The following is a 23,429-nucleotide window of genomic DNA, read 5'->3' on the forward strand; positions in this document are numbered from 1 at the left end:
GCAATATGTTTCAATGGGCAGGTACCATCACGAATTTGTCATGCTCAAAATTCAAACTTTACTTTGCTCAAACTATACCTTGGTCAACTTGTATTACATATTTCTTTTTGTTTTACTTGTGCATAAGGCATATGTTTTCTCCATTTGCAATATGATGTCATAGGAAGTCAAAAGTCAAAGTCAAAAGTAAATATTTTCCTCCGTGCACCTGGTGATCTGAAATGTGCACCTGGTGACCTGAAATGTGCACCTGGTGATCTAAAATATGCAACTGGTAACCCCAAAAAAAAATTTTGGGATGTTTTTTTGTTTATGTTTCCTTACTTTTTCAAAGTCACTGTGCATTTGCAATATGTTTTAATGGGCAGGTACCATCACGAATTTGTCATGCTCAAAATTCAAGCTTGTGATCTAAAATATGCAGCTGGTTACCCAACATTTTTTGGGATGTTTTTTTGTTTATGTTTCCTTACTTTTTCAAAGTCTCTGTGCATTTGCAATATGTTTTAATGGGCAGGTACCATCACGAATTTGTTTATCGAATTTGTTTATGTTTCCTTACTTTTTCAAAGTCACTGTGCATTTGCAATATGTTTCAATGGGCAGGTACCATCACGAATTTGTCATGCTCAAAATTTTTTAGATGTATTTTTTTTTGTTTCCTTACTTTTTCAAAGTCACTGTGCATTTGGAATATGTTTTAATGGGCAGGTACCATCACGAATTTGTTTATCGAATTTGTTTATGTTTCCTTACTTTTTCAAAGTCACTGTGCATTTGCAATATGTTTCAATGGGCAGGTACCATCACGAATTTGTCATGCTCAAAATTTTTTAGATGTATTTTTTTTTGTTTCTTACTTTTTCAAAGTCACTGTGCATTTGGAATATGTTTTAATGGGCAGGTACCATCACGAATTTGTTTATCAAATTTGTTTATGTTTCCTTACTTTTTCAAAGTCACTGTGCATTTGCAATATGTTTCAATGGGCAGGTACCATCACGAATTTGTCATGCTCAAAAAATTTTAGATGTATTTTTTTTTGTTTCTTACTTTTTCAAAGTCACTGTGCATTTGGAATATGTTTTAATGGGCAGGTACCATCACGAATTTGTTTATCGAATTTGTTTATGTTTCCTTACTTTTTCAAAGTCACTGTGCATTTGCAATATGTTTCAATGGGCAGGTACCATCACGAATTTGTCATGCTCAAAAAATTTTAGATGTATTTTTTTTTGTTTCTTACTTTTTCAAAGTCACTGTGCATTTGGAATATGTTTTAATGGGCAGGTACCATCACGAATTTGTTTATCGAATTTGTTTATGTTTCCTTACTTTTTCAAAGTCACTGTGCATTTGGAATATGTTTTAATGGGCAGGTACCATCACGAATTTGTTTATCGAATTTGTTTATGTTTCCTTACTTTTTCAAAGTCACTGTGCATTTGCAATATGTTTCAATGGGCAGGTACCATCACGAATTTGTCATGCTCAAAATTTTTTAGATGTATTTTTTTTTGTTTCCTTACTTTTTCAAAGTCACTGTGCATTTGGAATATGTTTTAATGGGCAGGTACCATCACGAATTTGTTTATCGAATTTGTTTATGTTTCCTTACTTTTTCAAAGTCACTGTGCATTTGCAATATGTTTCAATGGGCAGGTACCATCACGAATTTGTCATGCTCAAAAAATTTTAGATGTATTTTTTTTTGTTTCTTACTTTTTCAAAGTCACTGTGCATTTGGAATATGTTTTAATGGGCAGGTACCATCACGAATTTGTTTATCGAATTTGTTTATGTTTCCTTACTTTTTCAAAGTCACTGTGCATTTGCAATATGTTTCAATGGGCAGGTACCATCACGAATTTGTTTATCGAATTTGTTTATGTTTCCTTACTTTTTCAAAGTCACTGTGCATTTGCAATATGTTTCAATGGGCAGGTACCATCACGAATTTGTCATGCTCAAAAAATTTTAGATGTATTTTTTTTTGTTTCTTACTTTTTCAAAGTCACTGTGCATTTGGAATATGTTTTAATGGGCAGGTACCATCACGAATTTGTTTATCGAATTTGTTTATGTTTCCTTACTTTTTCAAAGTCACTGTGCATTTGGAATATGTTTTAATGGGCAGGTACCATCACGAATTTGTTTATCGAATTTGTTTATGTTTCCTTACTTTTTCAAAGTCACTGTGCATTTGCAATATGTTTCAATGGGCAGGTACCATCACGAATTTGTCATGCTCAAAATTTTTTAGATGTATTTTTTTTTGTTTCCTTACTTTTTCAAAGTCACTGTGCATTTGGAATATGTTTTAATGGGCAGGTACCATCACGAATTTGTTTATCGAATTTGTTTATGTTTCCTTACTTTTTCAAAGTCACTGTGCATTTGCAATATGTTTCAATGGGCAGGTACCATCACGAATTTGTCATGCTCAAAAAATTTTAGATGTATTTTTTTTTGTTTCTTACTTTTTCAAAGTCACTGTGCATTTGGAATATGTTTTAATGGGCAGGTACCATCACGAATTTGTTTATCGAATTTGTTTATGTTTCCTTACTTTTTCAAAGTCACTGTGCATTTGCAATATGTTTCAATGGGCAGGTACCATCACGAATTTGTTTATCGAATTTGTTTATGTTTCCTTACTTTTTCAAAGTCACTGTGCATTTGCAATATGTTTCAATGGGCAGGTACCATCACGAATTTGTCATGCTCAAAAAATTTTAGATGTATTTTTTTTGTTTCTTACTTTTTCAAAGTCACTGTGCATTTGGAATATGTTTTAATGGGCAGGTACCATCACGAATTTGTTTATCGAATTTGTTTATGTTTCCTTACTTTTTCAAAGTCACTGTGCATTTGCAATATGTTTCAATGGGCAGGTACCATCACGAATTTGTTTATCGAATTTGTTTATGTTTCCTTACTTTTTCAAAGTCACTGTGCATTTGCAATATGTTTCAATGGGCAGGTACCATCACGAATTTGTCATGCTCAAAAAATTTTAGATGTATTTTTTTTGTTTCTTACTTTTTCAAAGTCACTGTGCATTTGGAATATGTTTTAATGGGCAGGTACCATCACGAATTTGTTTATCGAATTTGTTTATGTTTCCTTACTTTTTCAAAGTCACTGTGCATTTGCAATATGTTTCAATGGGCAGGTACCATCACGAATTTGTCATGCTCAAAATTTTTTAGATGTATTTTTTTTTGTTTCCTTACTTTTTCAAAGTCACTGTGCATTTGGAATATGTTCTAATGGGCAGGTACCATCACGAATTTGTTTATCGAATTTGTTTATGTTTCCTTACTTTTTCAAAGTCACTGTGCATTTGCAATATGTTTCAATGGGCAGGTACCATCACGAATTTGTCATGCTCAAAATTCAAACTTTACTTTGCTCAAACTATACCTTGGTCAACTTGTATTACATATTTCTTTTTGTTTTACTTGTGCATAAGGCATATGTTTTCTCCATTTGCAATATGATGTCATAGGAAGTCAAAAGTCAAAGTCAAAAGTAAATATTTTCCTCCGTGCACCTGGTGATCTGAAATGTGCACCTGGTGACCTGAAATGTGCACCTGGTGATCTAAAATATGCAACTGGTAACCCCAAAAAAAAATTTTGGGATGTTTTTTTGTTTATGTTTCCTTACTTTTTCAAAGTCACTGTGCATTTGCAATATGTTTTAATGGGCAGGTACCATCACGAATTTGTCATGCTCAAAATTCAAGCTTGTGATCTAAAATATGCAGCTGGTTACCCAACATTTTTTGGGATGTTTTTTTGTTTATGTTTCCTTACTTTTTCAAAGTCTCTGTGCATTTGCAATATGTTTTAATGGGCAGGTACCATCACGAATTTGTTTATCGAATTTGTTTATGTTTCCTTACTTTTTCAAAGTCACTGTGCATTTGCAATATGTTTCAATGGGCAGGTACCATCACGAATTTGTCATGCTCAAAATTTTTTAGATGTATTTTTTTTTGTTTCCTTACTTTTTCAAAGTCACTGTGCATTTGGAATATGTTTTAATGGGCAGGTACCATCACGAATTTGTTTATCGAATTTGTTTATGTTTCCTTACTTTTTCAAAGTCACTGTGCATTTGCAATATGTTTCAATGGGCAGGTACCATCACGAATTTGTCATGCTCAAAATTTTTTAGATGTATTTTTTTTTGTTTCTTACTTTTTCAAAGTCACTGTGCATTTGGAATATGTTTTAATGGGCAGGTACCATCACGAATTTGTTTATCAAATTTGTTTATGTTTCCTTACTTTTTCAAAGTCACTGTGCATTTGCAATATGTTTCAATGGGCAGGTACCATCACGAATTTGTCATGCTCAAAAAATTTTAGATGTATTTTTTTTTGTTTCTTACTTTTTCAAAGTCACTGTGCATTTGGAATATGTTTTAATGGGCAGGTACCATCACGAATTTGTTTATCGAATTTGTTTATGTTTCCTTACTTTTTCAAAGTCACTGTGCATTTGCAATATGTTTCAATGGGCAGGTACCATCACGAATTTGTCATGCTCAAAAAATTTTAGATGTATTTTTTTTTGTTTCTTACTTTTTCAAAGTCACTGTGCATTTGGAATATGTTTTAATGGGCAGGTACCATCACGAATTTGTTTATCGAATTTGTTTATGTTTCCTTACTTTTTCAAAGTCACTGTGCATTTGGAATATGTTTTAATGGGCAGGTACCATCACGAATTTGTTTATCGAATTTGTTTATGTTTCCTTACTTTTTCAAAGTCACTGTGCATTTGCAATATGTTTCAATGGGCAGGTACCATCACGAATTTGTCATGCTCAAAATTTTTTAGATGTATTTTTTTTTGTTTCCTTACTTTTTCAAAGTCACTGTGCATTTGGAATATGTTTTAATGGGCAGGTACCATCACGAATTTGTTTATCGAATTTGTTTATGTTTCCTTACTTTTTCAAAGTCACTGTGCATTTGCAATATGTTTCAATGGGCAGGTACCATCACGAATTTGTCATGCTCAAAAAATTTTAGATGTATTTTTTTTTGTTTCTTACTTTTTCAAAGTCACTGTGCATTTGGAATATGTTTTAATGGGCAGGTACCATCACGAATTTGTTTATCGAATTTGTTTATGTTTCCTTACTTTTTCAAAGTCACTGTGCATTTGCAATATGTTTCAATGGGCAGGTACCATCACGAATTTGTTTATCGAATTTGTTTATGTTTCCTTACTTTTTCAAAGTCACTGTGCATTTGCAATATGTTTCAATGGGCAGGTACCATCACGAATTTGTCATGCTCAAAAAATTTTAGATGTATTTTTTTTTGTTTCTTACTTTTTCAAAGTCACTGTGCATTTGGAATATGTTTTAATGGGCAGGTACCATCACGAATTTGTTTATCGAATTTGTTTATGTTTCCTTACTTTTTCAAAGTCACTGTGCATTTGGAATATGTTTTAATGGGCAGGTACCATCACGAATTTGTTTATCGAATTTGTTTATGTTTCCTTACTTTTTCAAAGTCACTGTGCATTTGCAATATGTTTCAATGGGCAGGTACCATCACGAATTTGTCATGCTCAAAATTTTTTAGATGTATTTTTTTTTGTTTCCTTACTTTTTCAAAGTCACTGTGCATTTGGAATATGTTTTAATGGGCAGGTACCATCACGAATTTGTTTATCGAATTTGTTTATGTTTCCTTACTTTTTCAAAGTCACTGTGCATTTGCAATATGTTTCAATGGGCAGGTACCATCACGAATTTGTCATGCTCAAAAAATTTTAGATGTATTTTTTTTTGTTTCTTACTTTTTCAAAGTCACTGTGCATTTGGAATATGTTTTAATGGGCAGGTACCATCACGAATTTGTTTATCGAATTTGTTTATGTTTCCTTACTTTTTCAAAGTCACTGTGCATTTGCAATATGTTTCAATGGGCAGGTACCATCACGAATTTGTTTATCGAATTTGTTTATGTTTCCTTACTTTTTCAAAGTCACTGTGCATTTGCAATATGTTTCAATGGGCAGGTACCATCACGAATTTGTCATGCTCAAAAAATTTTAGATGTATTTTTTTTTGTTTCTTACTTTTTCAAAGTCACTGTGCATTTGGAATATGTTTTAATGGGCAGGTACCATCACGAATTTGTTTATCGAATTTGTTTATGTTTCCTTACTTTTTCAAAGTCACTGTGCATTTGCAGTATGTTTCAATGGGCAGGTACCATCACGAATTTGTCATGCTCAAAAAATTTTAGATGTATTTTTTTTTGTTTCTTACTTTTTCAAAGTCACTGTGCATTTGGAATATGTTTTAATGGGCAGGTACCATCACGAATTTGTTTATCGAATTTGTTTATGTTTCCTTACTTTTTCAAAGTCACTGTGCATTTGGAATATGTTTTAATGGGCAGGTACCATCACGAATTTGTTTATCGAATTTGTTTATGTTTCCTTACTTTTTCAAAGTCACTGTGCATTTGCAATATGTTTCAATGGGCAGGTACCATCACGAATTTGTCATGCTCAAAATTTTTTAGATGTATTTTTTTTTGTTTCCTTACTTTTTCAAAGTCACTGTGCATTTGGAATATGTTTTAATGGGCAGGTACCATCACGAATTTGTTTATCGAATTTGTTTATGTTTCCTTACTTTTTCAAAGTCACTGTGCATTTGCAATATGTTTCAATGGGCAGGTACCATCACGAATTTGTCATGCTCAAAATTTTTTAGATGTATTTTTTTTTGTTTCTTACTTTTTCAAAGTCACTGTGCATTTGGAATATGTTTTAATGGGCAGGTACCATCACGAATTTGTTTATCAAATTTGTTTATGTTTCCTTACTTTTTCAAAGTCACTGTGCATTTGCAATATGTTTCAATGGGCAGGTACCATCACGAATTTGTCATGCTCAAAAAATTTTAGATGTATTTTTTTTTGTTTCTTACTTTTTCAAAGTCACTGTGCATTTGGAATATGTTTTAATGGGCAGGTACCATCACGAATTTGTTTATCGAATTTGTTTATGTTTCCTTACTTTTTCAAAGTCACTGTGCATTTGCAATATGTTTCAATGGGCAGGTACCATCACGAATTTGTCATGCTCAAAAAATTTTAGATGTATTTTTTTTTGTTTCTTACTTTTTCAAAGTCACTGTGCATTTGGAATATGTTTTAATGGGCAGGTACCATCACGAATTTGTTTATCGAATTTGTTTATGTTTCCTTACTTTTTCAAAGTCACTGTGCATTTGGAATATGTTTTAATGGGCAGGTACCATCACGAATTTGTTTATCGAATTTGTTTATGTTTCCTTACTTTTTCAAAGTCACTGTGCATTTGCAATATGTTTCAATGGGCAGGTACCATCACGAATTTGTCATGCTCAAAATTTTTTAGATGTATTTTTTTTTGTTTCCTTACTTTTTCAAAGTCACTGTGCATTTGGAATATGTTTTAATGGGCAGGTACCATCACGAATTTGTTTATCGAATTTGTTTATGTTTCCTTACTTTTTCAAAGTCACTGTGCATTTGCAATATGTTTCAATGGGCAGGTACCATCACGAATTTGTCATGCTCAAAAAATTTTAGATGTATTTTTTTTTGTTTCTTACTTTTTCAAAGTCACTGTGCATTTGGAATATGTTTTAATGGGCAGGTACCATCACGAATTTGTTTATCGAATTTGTTTATGTTTCCTTACTTTTTCAAAGTCACTGTGCATTTGCAATATGTTTCAATGGGCAGGTACCATCACGAATTTGTTTATCGAATTTGTTTATGTTTCCTTACTTTTTCAAAGTCACTGTGCATTTGCAATATGTTTCAATGGGCAGGTACCATCACGAATTTGTCATGCTCAAAAAATTTTAGATGTATTTTTTTTTGTTTCTTACTTTTTCAAAGTCACTGTGCATTTGGAATATGTTTTAATGGGCAGGTACCATCACGAATTTGTTTATCGAATTTGTTTATGTTTCCTTACTTTTTCAAAGTCACTGTGCATTTGCAGTATGTTTCAATGGGCAGGTACCATCACGAATTTGTCATGCTCAAAAAATTTTAGATGTATTTTTTTTTGTTTCTTACTTTTTCAAAGTCACTGTGCATTTGGAATATGTTTTAATGGGCAGGTACCATCACGAATTTGTTTATCGAATTTGTTTATGTTTCCTTACTTTTTCAAAGTCACTGTGCATTTGGAATATGTTTTAATGGGCAGGTACCATCACGAATTTGTTTATCGAATTTGTTTATGTTTCCTTACTTTTTCAAAGTCACTGTGCATTTGCAATATGTTTCAATGGGCAGGTACCATCACGAATTTGTCATGCTCAAAAAATTTTAGATGTATTTTTTTTTGTTTCTTACTTTTTCAAAGTCACTGTGCATTTGGAATATGTTTTAATGGGCAGGTACCATCACGAATTTGTTTATCGAATTTGTTTATGTTTCCTTACTTTTTCAAAGTCACTGTGCATTTGCAATATGTTTCAATGGGCAGGTACCATCACGAATTTGTTTATCGAATTTGTTTATGTTTCCTTACTTTTTCAAAGTCACTGTGCATTTGCAATATGTTTCAATGGGCAGGTACCATCACGAATTTGTCATGCTCAAAAAATTTTAGATGTATTTTTTTTTGTTTCTTACTTTTTCAAAGTCACTGTGCATTTGGAATATGTTTTAATGGGCAGGTACCATCACGAATTTGTTTATCGAATTTGTTTATGTTTCCTTACTTTTTCAAAGTCACTGTGCATTTGCAGTATGTTTCAATGGGCAGGTACCATCACGAATTTGTCATGCTCAAAAAATTTTAGATGTATTTTTTTTTGTTTCTTACTTTTTCAAAGTCACTGTGCATTTGGAATATGTTTTAATGGGCAGGTACCATCACGAATTTGTTTATCGAATTTGTTTATGTTTCCTTACTTTTTCAAAGTCACTGTGCATTTGGAATATGTTTTAATGGGCAGGTACCATCACGAATTTGTTTATCGAATTTGTTTATGTTTCCTTACTTTTTCAAAGTCACTGTGCATTTGCAATATGTTTCAATGGGCAGGTACCATCACGAATTTGTCATGCTCAAAATTTTTTAGATGTATTTTTTTTTGTTTCCTTACTTTTTCAAAGTCACTGTGCATTTGGAATATGTTTTAATGGGCAGGTACCATCACGAATTTGTTTATCGAATTTGTTTATGTTTCCTTACTTTTTCAAAGTCACTGTGCATTTGCAATATGTTTCAATGGGCAGGTACCATCACGAATTTGTCATGCTCAAAAAATTTTAGATGTATTTTTTTTGGTTTCTTACTTTTTCAAAGTCACTGTGCATTTGGAATATGTTTTAATGGGCAGGTACCATCACGAATTTGTTTATCGAATTTGTTTATGTTTCCTTACTTTTTCAAAGTCACTGTGCATTTGCAATATGTTTCAATGGGCAGGTACCATCACGAATTTGTCATGCTCAAAATTTTTTAGATGTATTTTTTTTTGTTTCCTTACTTTTTCAAAGTCACTGTGCATTTGGAATATGTTTTAATGGGCAGGTACCATCACGAATTTGTTTATCGAATTTGTTTATGTTTCCTTACTTTTTCAAAGTCACTGTGCATTTGCAATATGTTTCAATGGGCAGGTACCATCACGAATTTGTCATGCTCAAAAAATTTTAGATGTATTTTTTTTGGTTTCTTACTTTTTCAAAGTCACTGTGCATTTGGAATATGTTTTAATGGGCAGGTACCATCACGAATTTGTTTATCGAATTTGTTTATGTTTCCTTACTTTTTCAAAGTCACTGTGCATTTGCAATATGTTTCAATGGGCAGGTACCATCACGAATTTGTCATGCTCAAAATTCAAACTTTACTTTGCTCAAACTATACCTTGGTCAACTTGTATTACATATTTCTTTTTGTTTTACTTGTGCATAAGGCATATGTTTTCTCCATTTGCAATATGATGTCATAGGAAGTCAAAAGTCAAAGTCAAAAGTAAATATTTTCCTCCGTGCACCTGGTGATCTGAAATGTGCACCTGGTGACCTGAAATGTGCACCTGGTGATCTAAAATATGCAACTGGTAACCCAAAAAAAAAATTTTGGGATGTTTTTTTGTTTATGTTTCCTTACTTTTTCAAAGTCACTGTGCATTTGCAATATGTTTTAATGGGCAGGTACCATCACGAATTTGTCATGCTCAAAATTCAAGCTTGTGATCTAAAATATGCAGCTGGTTACCCAACATTTTTTGGGATGTTTTTTTGTTTATGTTTCCTTACTTTTTCAAAGTCTCTGTGCATTTGCAATATGTTTTAATGGGCAGGTACCATCACGAATTTGTTTATCGAATTTGTTTATGTTTCCTTACTTTTTCAAAGTCACTGTGCATTTGCAATATGTTTCAATGGGCAGGTACCATCACGAATTTGTCATGCTCAAAATTTTTTAGATGTATTTTTTTTTGTTTCCTTACTTTTTCAAAGTCACTGTGCATTTGGAATATGTTTTAATGGGCAGGTACCATCACGAATTTGTTTATCGAATTTGTTTATGTTTCCTTACTTTTTCAAAGTCACTGTGCATTTGCAATATGTTTCAATGGGCAGGTACCATCACGAATTTGTCATGCTCAAAATTTTTTAGATGTATTTTTTTTTGTTTCTTACTTTTTCAAAGTCACTGTGCATTTGGAATATGTTTTAATGGGCAGGTACCATCACGAATTTGTTTATCAAATTTGTTTATGTTTCCTTACTTTTTCAAAGTCACTGTGCATTTGCAATATGTTTCAATGGGCAGGTACCATCACGAATTTGTCATGCTCAAAAAATTTTAGATGTATTTTTTTTTGTTTCTTACTTTTTCAAAGTCACTGTGCATTTGGAATATGTTTTAATGGGCAGGTACCATCACGAATTTGTTTATCGAATTTGTTTATGTTTCCTTACTTTTTCAAAGTCACTGTGCATTTGCAATATGTTTCAATGGGCAGGTACCATCACGAATTTGTCATGCTAAAAAATTTTAGATGTTTTTTTTTTTGTTTCTTACTTTTTCAAAGTCACTGTGCATTTGGAATATGTTTTAATGGGCAGGTACCATCACGAATTTGTTTATCGAATTTGTTTATGTTTCCTTACTTTTTCAAAGTCACTGTGCATTTGGAATATGTTTTAATGGGCAGGTACCATCACGAATTTGTTTATCGAATTTGTTTATGTTTCCTTACTTTTTCAAAGTCACTGTGCATTTGCAATATGTTTCAATGGGCAGGTACCATCACGAATTTGTCATGCTCAAAATTTTTTAGATGTATTTTTTTTTGTTTCCTTACTTTTTCAAAGTCACTGTGCATTTGGAATATGTTTTAATGGGCAGGTACCATCACGAATTTGTTTATCGAATTTGTTTATGTTTCCTTACTTTTTCAAAGTCACTGTGCATTTGCAATATGTTTCAATGGGCAGGTACCATCACGAATTTGTCATGCTCAAAATTTTTTAGATGTATTTTTTTTTGTTTCCTTACTTTTTCAAAGTCACTGTGCATTTGGAATATGTTTTAATGGGCAGGTACCATCACGAATTTGTTTATCGAATTTGTTTATGTTTCCTTACTTTTTCAAAGTCACTGTGCATTTGCAATATGTTTCAATGGGCAGGTACCATCACGAATTTGTCATGCTCAAAAAATTTTAGATGTATTTTTTTTTGTTTCTTACTTTTTCAAAGTCACTGTGCATTTGGAATATGTTTTAATGGGCAGGTACCATCACGAATTTGTTTATCGAATTTGTTTATGTTTCCTTACTTTTTCAAAGTCACTGTGCATTTGCAATATGTTTCAATGGGCAGGTACCATCACGAATTTGTCATGCTCAAAAAATTTTAGATGTATTTTTTTTTGTTTCTTACTTTTTCAAAGTCACTGTGCATTTGGAATATGTTTTAATGGGCAGGTACCATCACGAATTTGTTTATCGAATTTGTTTATGTTTCCTTACTTTTTCAAAGTCACTGTGCATTTGCAATATGTTTCAATGGGCAGGTACCATCACGAATTTGTCATGCTCAAAAAATTTTAGATGTATTTTTTTTTGTTTCTTACTTTTTCAAAGTCACTGTGCATTTGGAATATGTTTTAATGGGCAGGTACCATCACGAATTTGTTTATCGAATTTGTTTATGTTTCCTTACTTTTTCAAAGTCACTGTGCATTTGGAATATGTTTTAATGGGCAGGTACCATCACGAATTTGTTTATCGAATTTGTTTATGTTTCCTTACTTTTTCAAAGTCACTGTGCATTTGCAATATGTTTCAATGGGCAGGTACCATCACGAATTTGTCATGCTCAAAATTTTTTAGATGTATTTTTTTTTGTTTCCTTACTTTTTCAAAGTCACTGTGCATTTGGAATATGTTTTAATGGGCAGGTACCATCACGAATTTGTTTATCGAATTTGTTTATGTTTCCTTACTTTTTCAAAGTCACTGTGCATTTGCAATATGTTTCAATGGGCAGGTACCATCACGAATTTGTCATGCTCAAAATTTTTTAGATGTATTTTTTTTTGTTTCCTTACTTTTTCAAAGTCACTGTGCATTTGGAATATGTTTTAATGGGCAGGTACCATCACGAATTTGTTTATCGAATTTGTTTATGTTTCCTTACTTTTTCAAAGTCACTGTGCATTTGCAATATGTTTCAATGGGCAGGTACCATCACGAATTTGTCATGCTCAAAAAATTTTAGATGTATTTTTTTTGGTTTCTTACTTTTTCAAAGTCACTGTGCATTTGGAATATGTTTTAATGGGCAGGTACCATCACGAATTTGTTTATCGAATTTGTTTATGTTTCCTTACTTTTTCAAAGTCACTGTGCATTTGCAATATGTTTCAATGGGCAGGTACCATCACGAATTTGTCATGCTCAAAATTCAAACTTTACTTTGCTCAAACTATACCTTGGTCAACTTGTATTACATATTTCTTTTTGTTTTACTTGTGCATAAGGCATATGTTTTCTCCATTTGCAATATGATGTCATAGGAAGTCAAAAGTCAAAGTCAAAAGTAAATATTTTCCTCCGTGCACCTGGTGATCTGAAATGTGCACCTGGTGACCTGAAATGTGCACCTGGTGATCTAAAATATGCAACTGGTAACCCAAAAAAAAAATTTTGGGATGTTTTTTTGTTTATGTTTCCTTACTTTTTCAAAGTCACTGTGCATTTGCAATATGTTTTAATGGGCAGGTACCATCACGAATTTGTCATGCTCAAAATTCAAGCTTGTGATCTAAAATATGCAGCTGGTTACCCAACATTTTTTGGGATGTTTTTTTGTTTATGTTTCCTTACTTTTTCAAAGTCTCTGTGCATTTGCAATATGTTTTAATGGGCAGGTACCATCACGAATTTGTTTATCGAATTTGTTTATGTTTCCTTACTTTTTCAAAGTCACTGTGCATTTGCAATATGTTTCAATGGGCAGGTACCATCACGAATTTGTCATGCTCAAAATTTTTTAGATGTATTTTTTTTTGTTTCCTTACTTTTTCAAAGTCACTGTGCATTTGGAATATGTTTTAATGGGCAGGTACCATCACGAATTTGTTTATCGAATTTGTTTATGTTTCCTTACTTTTTCAAAGTCACTGTGCATTTGCAATATGTTTCAATGGGCAGGTACCATCACGAATTTGTCATGCTCAAAATTTTTTAGATGTATTTTTTTTTGTTTCTTACTTTTTCAAAGTCACTGTGCATTTGGAATATGTTTTAATGGGCAGGTACCATCACGAATTTGTTTATCAAATTTGTTTATGTTTCCTTACTTTTTCAAAGTCACTGTGCATTTGCAATATGTTTCAATGGGCAGGTACCATCACGAATTTGTCATGCTCAAAAAATTTTAGATGTATTTTTTTTTGTTTCTTACTTTTTCAAAGTCACTGTGCATTTGGAATATGTTTTAATGGGCAGGTACCATCACGAATTTGTTTATCGAATTTGTTTATGTTTCCTTACTTTTTCAAAGTCACTGTGCATTTGCAATATGTTTCAATGGGCAGGTACCATCACGAATTTGTCATGCTCAAAAAATTTTAGATGTATTTTTTTTTGTTTCTTACTTTTTCAAAGTCACTGTGCATTTGGAATATGTTTTAATGGGCAGGTACCATCACGAATTTGTTTATCGAATTTGTTTATGTTTCCTTACTTTTTCAAAGTCACTGTGCATTTGGAATATGTTTTAATGGGCAGGTACCATCACGAATTTGTTTATCGAATTTGTTTATGTTTCCTTACTTTTTCAAAGTCACTGTGCATTTGCAATATGTTTCAATGGGCAGGTACCATCACGAATTTGTCATGCTCAAAATTTTTTAGATGTATTTTTTTTTGTTTCCTTACTTTTTCAAAGTCACTGTGCATTTGGAATATGTTTTAATGGGCAGGTACCATCACGAATTTGTTTATCGAATTTGTTTATGTTTCCTTACTTTTTCAAAGTCACTGTGCATTTGCAATATGTTTCAATGGGCAGGTACCATCACGAATTTGTCATGCTCAAAATTTTTTAGATGTATTTTTTTTTGTTTCCTTACTTTTTCAAAGTCACTGTGCATTTGGAATATGTTTTAATGGGCAGGTACCATCACGAATTTGTTTATCGAATTTGTTTATGTTTCCTTACTTTTTCAAAGTCACTGTGCATTTGCAATATGTTTCAATGGGCAGGTACCATCACGAATTTGTCATGCTCAAAAAATTTTAGATGTATTTTTTTTGGTTTCTTACTTTTTCAAAGTCACTGTGCATTTGGAATATGTTTTAATGGGCAGGTACCATCACGAATTTGTTTATCGAATTTGTTTATGTTTCCTTACTTTTTCAAAGTCACTGTGCATTTGCAATATGTTTCAATGGGCAGGTACCATCACGAATTTGTCATGCTCAAAATTCAAACTTTACTTTGCTCAAACTATACCTTGGTCAACTTGTATTACATATTTCTTTTTGTTTTACTTGTGCATAAGGCATATGTTTTCTCCATTTGCAATATGATGTCATAGGAAGTCAAAAGTCAAAGTCAAAAGTAAATATTTTCCTCCGTGCACCTGGTGATCTGAAATGTGCACCTGGTGACCTGAAATGTGCACCTGGTGATCTAAAATATGCAACTGGTAACCCAAAAAAAAAATTTTGGGATGTTTTTTTGTTTATGTTTCCTTACTTTTTCAAAGTCACTGTGCATTTGCAATATGTTTTAATGGGCAGGTACCATCACGAATTTGTCATGCTCAAAATTCAAGCTTGTGATCTAAAATATGCAGCTGGTTACCCAACATTTTTTGGGATGTTTTTTTGTTTATGTTTCCTTACTTTTTCAAAGTCTCTGTGCATTTGCAATATGTTTTAATGGGCAGGTACCATCACGAATTTGTTTATCGAATTTGTTTATGTTTCCTTACTTTTTCAAAGTCACTGTGCATTTGCAATATGTTTCAATGGGCAGGTACCATCACGAATTTGTCATGCTCAAAATTTTTTAGATGTATTTTTTTTTGTTTCCTTACTTTTTCAAAGTCACTGTGCATTTGGAATATGTTTTAATGGGCAGGTACCATCACGAATTTGTTTATCGAATTTGTTTATGTTTCCTTACTTTTTCAAAGTCACTGTGCATTTGCAATATGTTTCAATGGGCAGGTACCATCACGAATTTGTCATGCTCAAAATTTTTTAGATGTATTTTTTTTTGTTTCCTTACTTTTTCAAAGTCACTGTGCATTTGGAATATGTTTTAATGGGCAGGTACCATCACGAATTTGTTTATCGAATTTGTTTATGTTTCCTTACTTTTTCAAAGTCACTGTGCATTTGCAATATGTTTCAATGGGCAGGTACCATCACGAATTTGTCATGCTCAAAAAATTTTAGATGTATTTTTTTTGGTTTCTTACTTTTTCAAAGTCACTGTGCATTTGGAATATGTTTTAATGGGCAGGTACCATCACGAATTTGTTTATCGAATTTGTTTATGTTTCCTTACTTTTTCAAAGTCACTGTGCATTTGCAATATGTTTCAATGGGCAGGTACCATCACGAATTTGTCATGCTCAAAATTTTTTAGATGTATTTTTTTTTGTTTCCTTACTTTTTCAAAGTCACTGTGCATTTGGAATATGTTTTAATGGGCAGGTACCATCACGAATTTGTTTATCGAATTTGTTTATGTTTCCTTACTTTTTCAAAGTCACTGTGCATTTGCAATATGTTTCAATGGGCAGGTACCATCACGAATTTGTCATGCTCAAAATTTTTTAGATGTATTTTTTTTTGTTTCTTACTTTTTCAAAGTCACTGTGCATTTGGAATATGTTTTAATGGGCAGGTACCATCACGAATTTGTTTATCAAATTTGTTTATGTTTCCTTACTTTTTCAAAGTCACTGTGCATTTGCAATATGTTTCAATGGGCAGGTACCATCACGAATTTGTCATGCTCAAAAAATTTTAGATGTATTTTTTTTTGTTTCTTACTTTTTCAAAGTCACTGTGCATTTGGAATATGTTTTAATGGGCAGGTACCATCACGAATTTGTTTATCGAATTTGTTTATGTTTCCTTACTTTTTCAAAGTCACTGTGCATTTGCAATATGTTTCAATGGGCAGGTACCATCACGAATTTGTCATGCTCAAAATTCAAACTTTACTTTGCTCAAACTATACCTTGGTCAACTTGTATTACATATTTCTTTTTGTTTTACTTGTGCATAAGGCATATGTTTTCTCCATTTGCAATATGATGTCATAGGAAGTCAAAAGTCAAAGTCAAAAGTAAATATTTTCCTCCGTGCACCTGGTGATCTGAAATGTGCACCTGGTGACCTGAAATGTGCACCTGGTGATCTAAAATATGCAACTGGTAACCCAAAAAAAAAATTTTGGGATGTTTTTTTGTTTATGTTTCCTTACTTTTTCAAAGTCACTGTGCATTTGCAATATGTTTTAATGGGCAGGTACCATCACGAATTTGTCATGCTCAAAATTCAAGCTTGTGATCTAAAATATGCAGCTGGTTACCCAACATTTTTTGGGATGTTTTTTTGTTTATGTTTCCTTACTTTTTCAAAGTCTCTGTGCATTTGCAATATGTTTTAATGGGCAGGTACCATCACGAATTTGTTTATCGAATTTGTTTATGTTTCCTTACTTTTTCAAAGTCACTGTGCATTTGCAATATGTTTCAATGGGCAGGTACCATCACGAATTTGTCATGCTCAAAATTTTTTAGATGTATTTTTTTTTGTTTCCTTACTTTTTCAAAGTCACTGTGCATTTGGAATATGTTTTAATGGGCAGGTACCATCACGAATTTGTTTATCGAATTTGTTTATGTTTCCTTACTTTTTCAAAGTCACTGTGCATTTGCAATATGTTTCAATGGGCAGGTACCATCACGAATTTGTCATGCTCAAAATTTTTTAGATGTATTTTTTTTTGTTTCCTTACTTTTTCAAAGTCACTGTGCATTTGGAATATGTTTTAATGGGCAGGTACCATCACGAATTTGTTTATCGAATTTGTTTATGTTTCCTTACTTTTTCAAAGTCACTGTGCATTTGCAATATGTTTCAATGGGCAGGTACCATCACGAATTTGTCATGCTCAAAAAATTTTAGATGTATTTTTTTTGGTTTCTTACTTTTTCAAAGTCACTGTGCATTTGGAATATGTTTTAATGGGCAGGTACCATCACGAATTTGTTTATGGAATTTGTTTATGTTTCCTTACTTTTTCAAAGTCACTGTGCATTTGCAATATGTTTCAATGGGCAGGTACCATCACGAATTTGTCATGCTCAAAATTCAAACTTTACTTTGCTCAAACTATACCTTGGTCAACTTGTATTACATATTTCTTTTTGTTTTACTTGTGCATAAGGCATATGTTTTCTCCATTTGCAATATGATGTCATAGGAAGTCAAAAGTCAAAGTCAAAAGTAAATATTTTCCTCCGTGCACCTGGTGATCTGAAATGTGCACCTGGTGACCTGAAATGTGCACCTGGTGATCTAAAATATGCAACTGGTAACCCAAAAAAAAAATTTTGGGATGTTTTTTTGTTTATGTTTCCTTACTTTTTCAAAGTCACTGTGCATTTGCAATATGTTTTAATGGGCAGGTACCATCACGAATTTGTCATGCTCAAAATTCAAGCTTGTGATCTAAAATATGCAGCTGGTTACCCAACATTTTTTGGGATGTTTTTTTGTTTATGTTTCCTTACTTTTTCAAAGTCTCTGTGCATTTGCAATATGTTTTAATGGGCAGGTACCATCACGAATTTGTTTATCGAATTTGTTTATGTTTCCTTACTTTTTCAAAGTCACTGTGCATTTGCAATATGTTTCAATGGGCAGGTACCATCACGAATTTGTCATGCTCAAAATTTTTTAGATGTATTTTTTTTTGTTTCCTTACTTTTTCAAAGTCACTGTGCATTTGGAATATGTTTTAATGGGCAGGTACCATCACGAATTTGTTTATCGAATTTGTTTATGTTTCCTTACTTTTTCAAAGTCACTGTGCATTTGCAATATGTTTCAATGGGCAGGTACCATCACGAATTTGTCATGCTCAAAATTTTTTAGATGTATTTTTTTTTGTTTCTTACTTTTTCAAAGTCACTGTGCATTTGGAATATGTTTTAATGGGCAGGTACCATCACGAATTTGTTTATCAAATTTGTTTATGTTTCCTTACTTTTTCAAAGTCACTGTGCATTTGCAATATGTTTCAATGGGCAGGTACCATCACGAATTTGTCATGCTCAAAAAATTTTAGATGTATTTTTTTTTGTTTCTTACTTTTTCAAAGTCACTGTGCATTTGGAATATGTTTTAATGGGCAGGTACCATCACGAATTTGTTTATCGAATTTGTTTATGTTTCCTTACTTTTTCAAAGTCACTGTGCATTTGCAATATGTTTCAATGGGCAGGTACCATCACGAATTTGTCATGCTCAAAAAATTTTAGATGTATTTTTTTTTGTTTCTTACTTTTTCAAAGTCACTGTGCATTTGGAATATGTTTTAATGGGCAGGTACCATCACGAATTTGTTTATCGAATTTGTTTATGTTTCCTTACTTTTTCAAAGTCACTGTGCATTTGCAATATGTTTCAATGGGCAGGTACCATCACGAATTTGTCATGCTCAAAAAATTTTAGATGTATTTTTTTTTGTTTCTTACTTTTTCAAAGTCACTGTGCATTTGGAATATGTTTTAATGGGCAGGTACCATCACGAATTTGTTTATCGAATTTGTTTATGTTTCCTTACTTTTTCAAAGTCACTGTGCATTTGGAATATGTTTTAATGGGCAGGTACCATCACGAATTTGTTTATCGAATTTGTTTATGTTTCCTTACTTTTTCAAAGTCACTGTGCATTTGCAATATGTTTCAATGGGCAGGTACCATCACGAATTTGTCATGCTCAAAATTTTTTAGATGTATTTTTTTTTGTTTCCTTACTTTTTCAAAGTCACTGTGCATTTGGAATATGTTTTAATGGGCAGGTACCATCACGAATTTGTTTATCGAATTTGTTTATGTTTCCTTACTTTTTCAAAGTCACTGTGCATTTGCAATATGTTTCAATGGGCAGGTACCATCACGAATTTGTCATGCTCAAAATTTTTTAGATGTATTTTTTTTTGTTTCCTTACTTTTTCAAAGTCACTGTGCATTTGGAATATGTTTTAATGGGCAGGTACCATCACGAATTTGTTTATCGAATTTGTTTATGTTTCCTTACTTTTTCAAAGTCACTGTGCATTTGCAATATGTTTCAATGGGCAGGTACCATCACGAATTTGTCATGCTCAAAAAATTTTAGATGTATTTTTTTTGGTTTCTTACTTTTTCAAAGTCACTGTGCATTTGGAATATGTTTTAATGGGCAGGTACCATCACGAATTTGTTTATCGAATTTGTTTATGTTTCCTTACTTTTTCAAAGTCACTGTGCATTTGCAATATGTTTCAATGGGCAGGTACCATCACGAATTTGTCATGCTCAAAATTCAAGCTTGTGATCTAAAATATGCAGCTGGTTACCCAACATTTTTTGGGATGTTTTTTTGTTTATGTTTCCTTACTTTTTCAAAGTCTCTGTGCATTTGCAATATGTTTTAATGGGCAGGTACCATCACGAATTTGTTTATCGAATTTGTTTATGTTTCCTTACTTTTTCAAAGTCACTGTGCATTTGCAATATGTTTCAATGGGCAGGTACCATCACGAATTTGTCATGCTCAAAATTTTTTAGATGTATTTTTTTTTGTTTCCTTACTTTTTCAAAGTCACTGTGCATTTGGAATATGTTTTAATGGGCAGGTACCATCACGAATTTGTTTATCGAATTTGTTTATGTTTCCTTACTTTTTCAAAGTCACTGTGCATTTGCAATATGTTTCAATGGGCAGGTACCATCACGAATTTGTCATGCTCAAAATTTTTTAGATGTATTTTTTTTTGTTTCCTTACTTTTTCAAAGTCACTGTGCATTTGGAATATGTTTTAATGGGCAGGTACCATCACGAATTTGTTTATCGAATTTGTTTATGTTTCCTTACTTTTTCAAAGTCACTGTGCATTTGCAATATGTTTCAATGGGCAGGTACCATCACGAATTTGTCATGCTCAAAAAATTTTAGATGTATTTTTTTTGGTTTCTTACTTTTTCAAAGTCACTGTGCATTTGGAATATGTTTTAATGGGCAGGTACCATCACGAATTTGTTTATCGAATTTGTTTATGTTTCCTTACTTTTTCAAAGTCACTGTGCATTTGCAATATGTTTCAATGGGCAGGTACCATCACGAATTTGTCATGCTCAAAATTCAAACTTTACTTTGCTCAAACTATACCTTGGTCAACTTGTATTACATATTTCTTTTTGTTTTACTTGTGCATAAGGCATATGTTTTCTCCATTTGCAATATGATGTCATAGGAAGTCAAAAGTCAAAGTCAAAAGTAAATATTTTCCTCCGTGCACCTGGTGATCTGAAATGTGCACCTGGTGACCTGAAATGTGCACCTGGTGATCTAAAATATGCAACTGGTAACCCAAAAAAAAAATTTTGGGATGTTTTTTTGTTTATGTTTCCTTACTTTTTCAAAGTCACTGTGCATTTGCAATATGTTTTAATGGGCAGGTACCATCACGAATTTGTCATGCTCAAAATTCAAGCTTGTGATCTAAAATATGCAGCTGGTTACCCAACATTTTTTGGGATGTTTTTTTGTTTATGTTTCCTTACTTTTTCAAAGTCTCTGTGCATTTGCAATATGTTTTAATGGGCAGGTACCATCACGAATTTGTTTATCGAATTTGTTTATGTTTCCTTACTTTTTCAAAGTCACTGTGCATTTGCAATATGTTTCAATGGGCAGGTACCATCACGAATTTGTCATGCTCAAAATTTTTTAGATGTATTTTTTTTTGTTTCCTTACTTTTTCAAAGTCACTGTGCATTTGGAATATGTTTTAATGGGCAGGTACCATCACGAATTTGTTTATCGAATTTGTTTATGTTTCCTTACTTTTTCAAAGTCACTGTGCATTTGCAATATGTTTCAATGGGCAGGTACCATCACGAATTTGTCATGCTCAAAATTTTTTAGATGTATTTTTTTTTGTTTCTTACTTTTTCAAAGTCACTGTGCATTTGGAATATGTTTTAATGGGCAGGTACCATCACGAATTTGTTTATCAAATTTGTTTATGTTTCCTTACTTTTTCAAAGTCACTGTGCATTTGCAATATGTTTCAATGGGCAGGTACCATCACGAATTTGTCATGCTCAAAAAATTTTAGATGTATTTTTTTTTGTTTCTTACTTTTTCAAAGTCACTGTGCATTTGGAATATGTTTTAATGGGCAGGTACCATCACGAATTTGTTTATCGAATTTGTTTATGTTTCCTTACTTTTTCAAAGTCACTGTGCATTTGCAATATGTTTCAATGGGCAGGTACCATCACGAATTTGTCATGCTCAAAAAATTTTAGATGTATTTTTTTTTGTTTCTTACTTTTTCAAAGTCACTGTGCATTTGGAATATGTTTTAATGGGCAGGTACCATCACGAATTTGTTTATCGAATTTGTTTATGTTTCCTTACTTTTTCAAAGTCACTGTGCATTTGGAATATGTTTTAATGGGCAGGTACCATCACGAATTTGTTTATCGAATTTGTTTATGTTTCCTTACTTTTTCAAAGTCACTGTGCATTTGCAATATGTTTCAATGGGCAGGTACCATCACGAATTTGTCATGCTCAAAATTTTTTAGATGTATTTTTTTTTGTTTCCTTACTTTTTCAAAGTCACTGTGCATTTGGAATATGTTTTAATGGGCAGGTACCATCACGAATTTGTTTATCGAATTTGTTTATGTTTCCTTACTTTTTCAAAGTCACTGTGCATTTGCAATATGTTTCAATGGGCAGGTACCATCACGAATTTGTCATGCTCAAAATTTTTTAGATGTATTTTTTTTTGTTTCCTTACTTTTTCAAAGTCACTGTGCATTTGGAATATGTTTTAATGGGCAGGTACCATCACGAATTTGTTTATCGAATTTGTTTATGTTTCCTTACTTTTTCAAAGTCACTGTGCATTTGCAATATGTTTCAATGGGCAGGTACCATCACGAATTTGTTTATCGAATTTGTTTATGTTTCCTTACTTTTTCAAAGTCACTGTGCATTTGCAATATGTTTCAATGGGCAGGTACCATCACGAATTTGTCATGCTCAAAAAATTTTAGATGTATTTTTTTTTGTTTCTTACTTTTTCAAAGTCACTGTGCATTTGGAATATGTTTTAATGGGCAGGTACCATCACGAATTTGTTTATCGAATTTGTTTATGTTTCCTTACTTTTTCAAAGTCACTGTGCATTTGCAGTATGTTTCAATGGGCAGGTACCATCACGAATTTGTCATGCTCAAAAAATTTTAGATGTATTTTTTTTTGTTTCTTACTTTTTCAAAGTCACTGTGCATTTGGAATATGTTTTAATGGGCAGGTACCATCACGAATTTGTTTATCGAATTTGTTTATGTTTCCTTACTTTTTCAAAGTCACTGTGCATTTGGAATATGTTTTAATGGGCAGGTACCATCACGAATTTGTTTATCGAATTTGTTTATGTTTCCTTACTTTTTCAAAGTCACTGTGCATTTGCAATATGTTTCAATGGGCAGGTACCATCACGAATTTGTCATGCTCAAAATTTTTTAGATGTATTTTTTTTTGTTTCCTTACTTTTTCAAAGTCACTGTGCATTTGGAATATGTTTTAA

This window comes from Oncorhynchus mykiss, chromosome 26 (genome assembly GCF_013265735.2).
Source record: "Oncorhynchus mykiss isolate Arlee chromosome 26, USDA_OmykA_1.1, whole genome shotgun sequence".
In the NCBI taxonomy this organism is placed as follows: domain Eukaryota; kingdom Metazoa; phylum Chordata; class Actinopteri; order Salmoniformes; family Salmonidae; genus Oncorhynchus; species Oncorhynchus mykiss.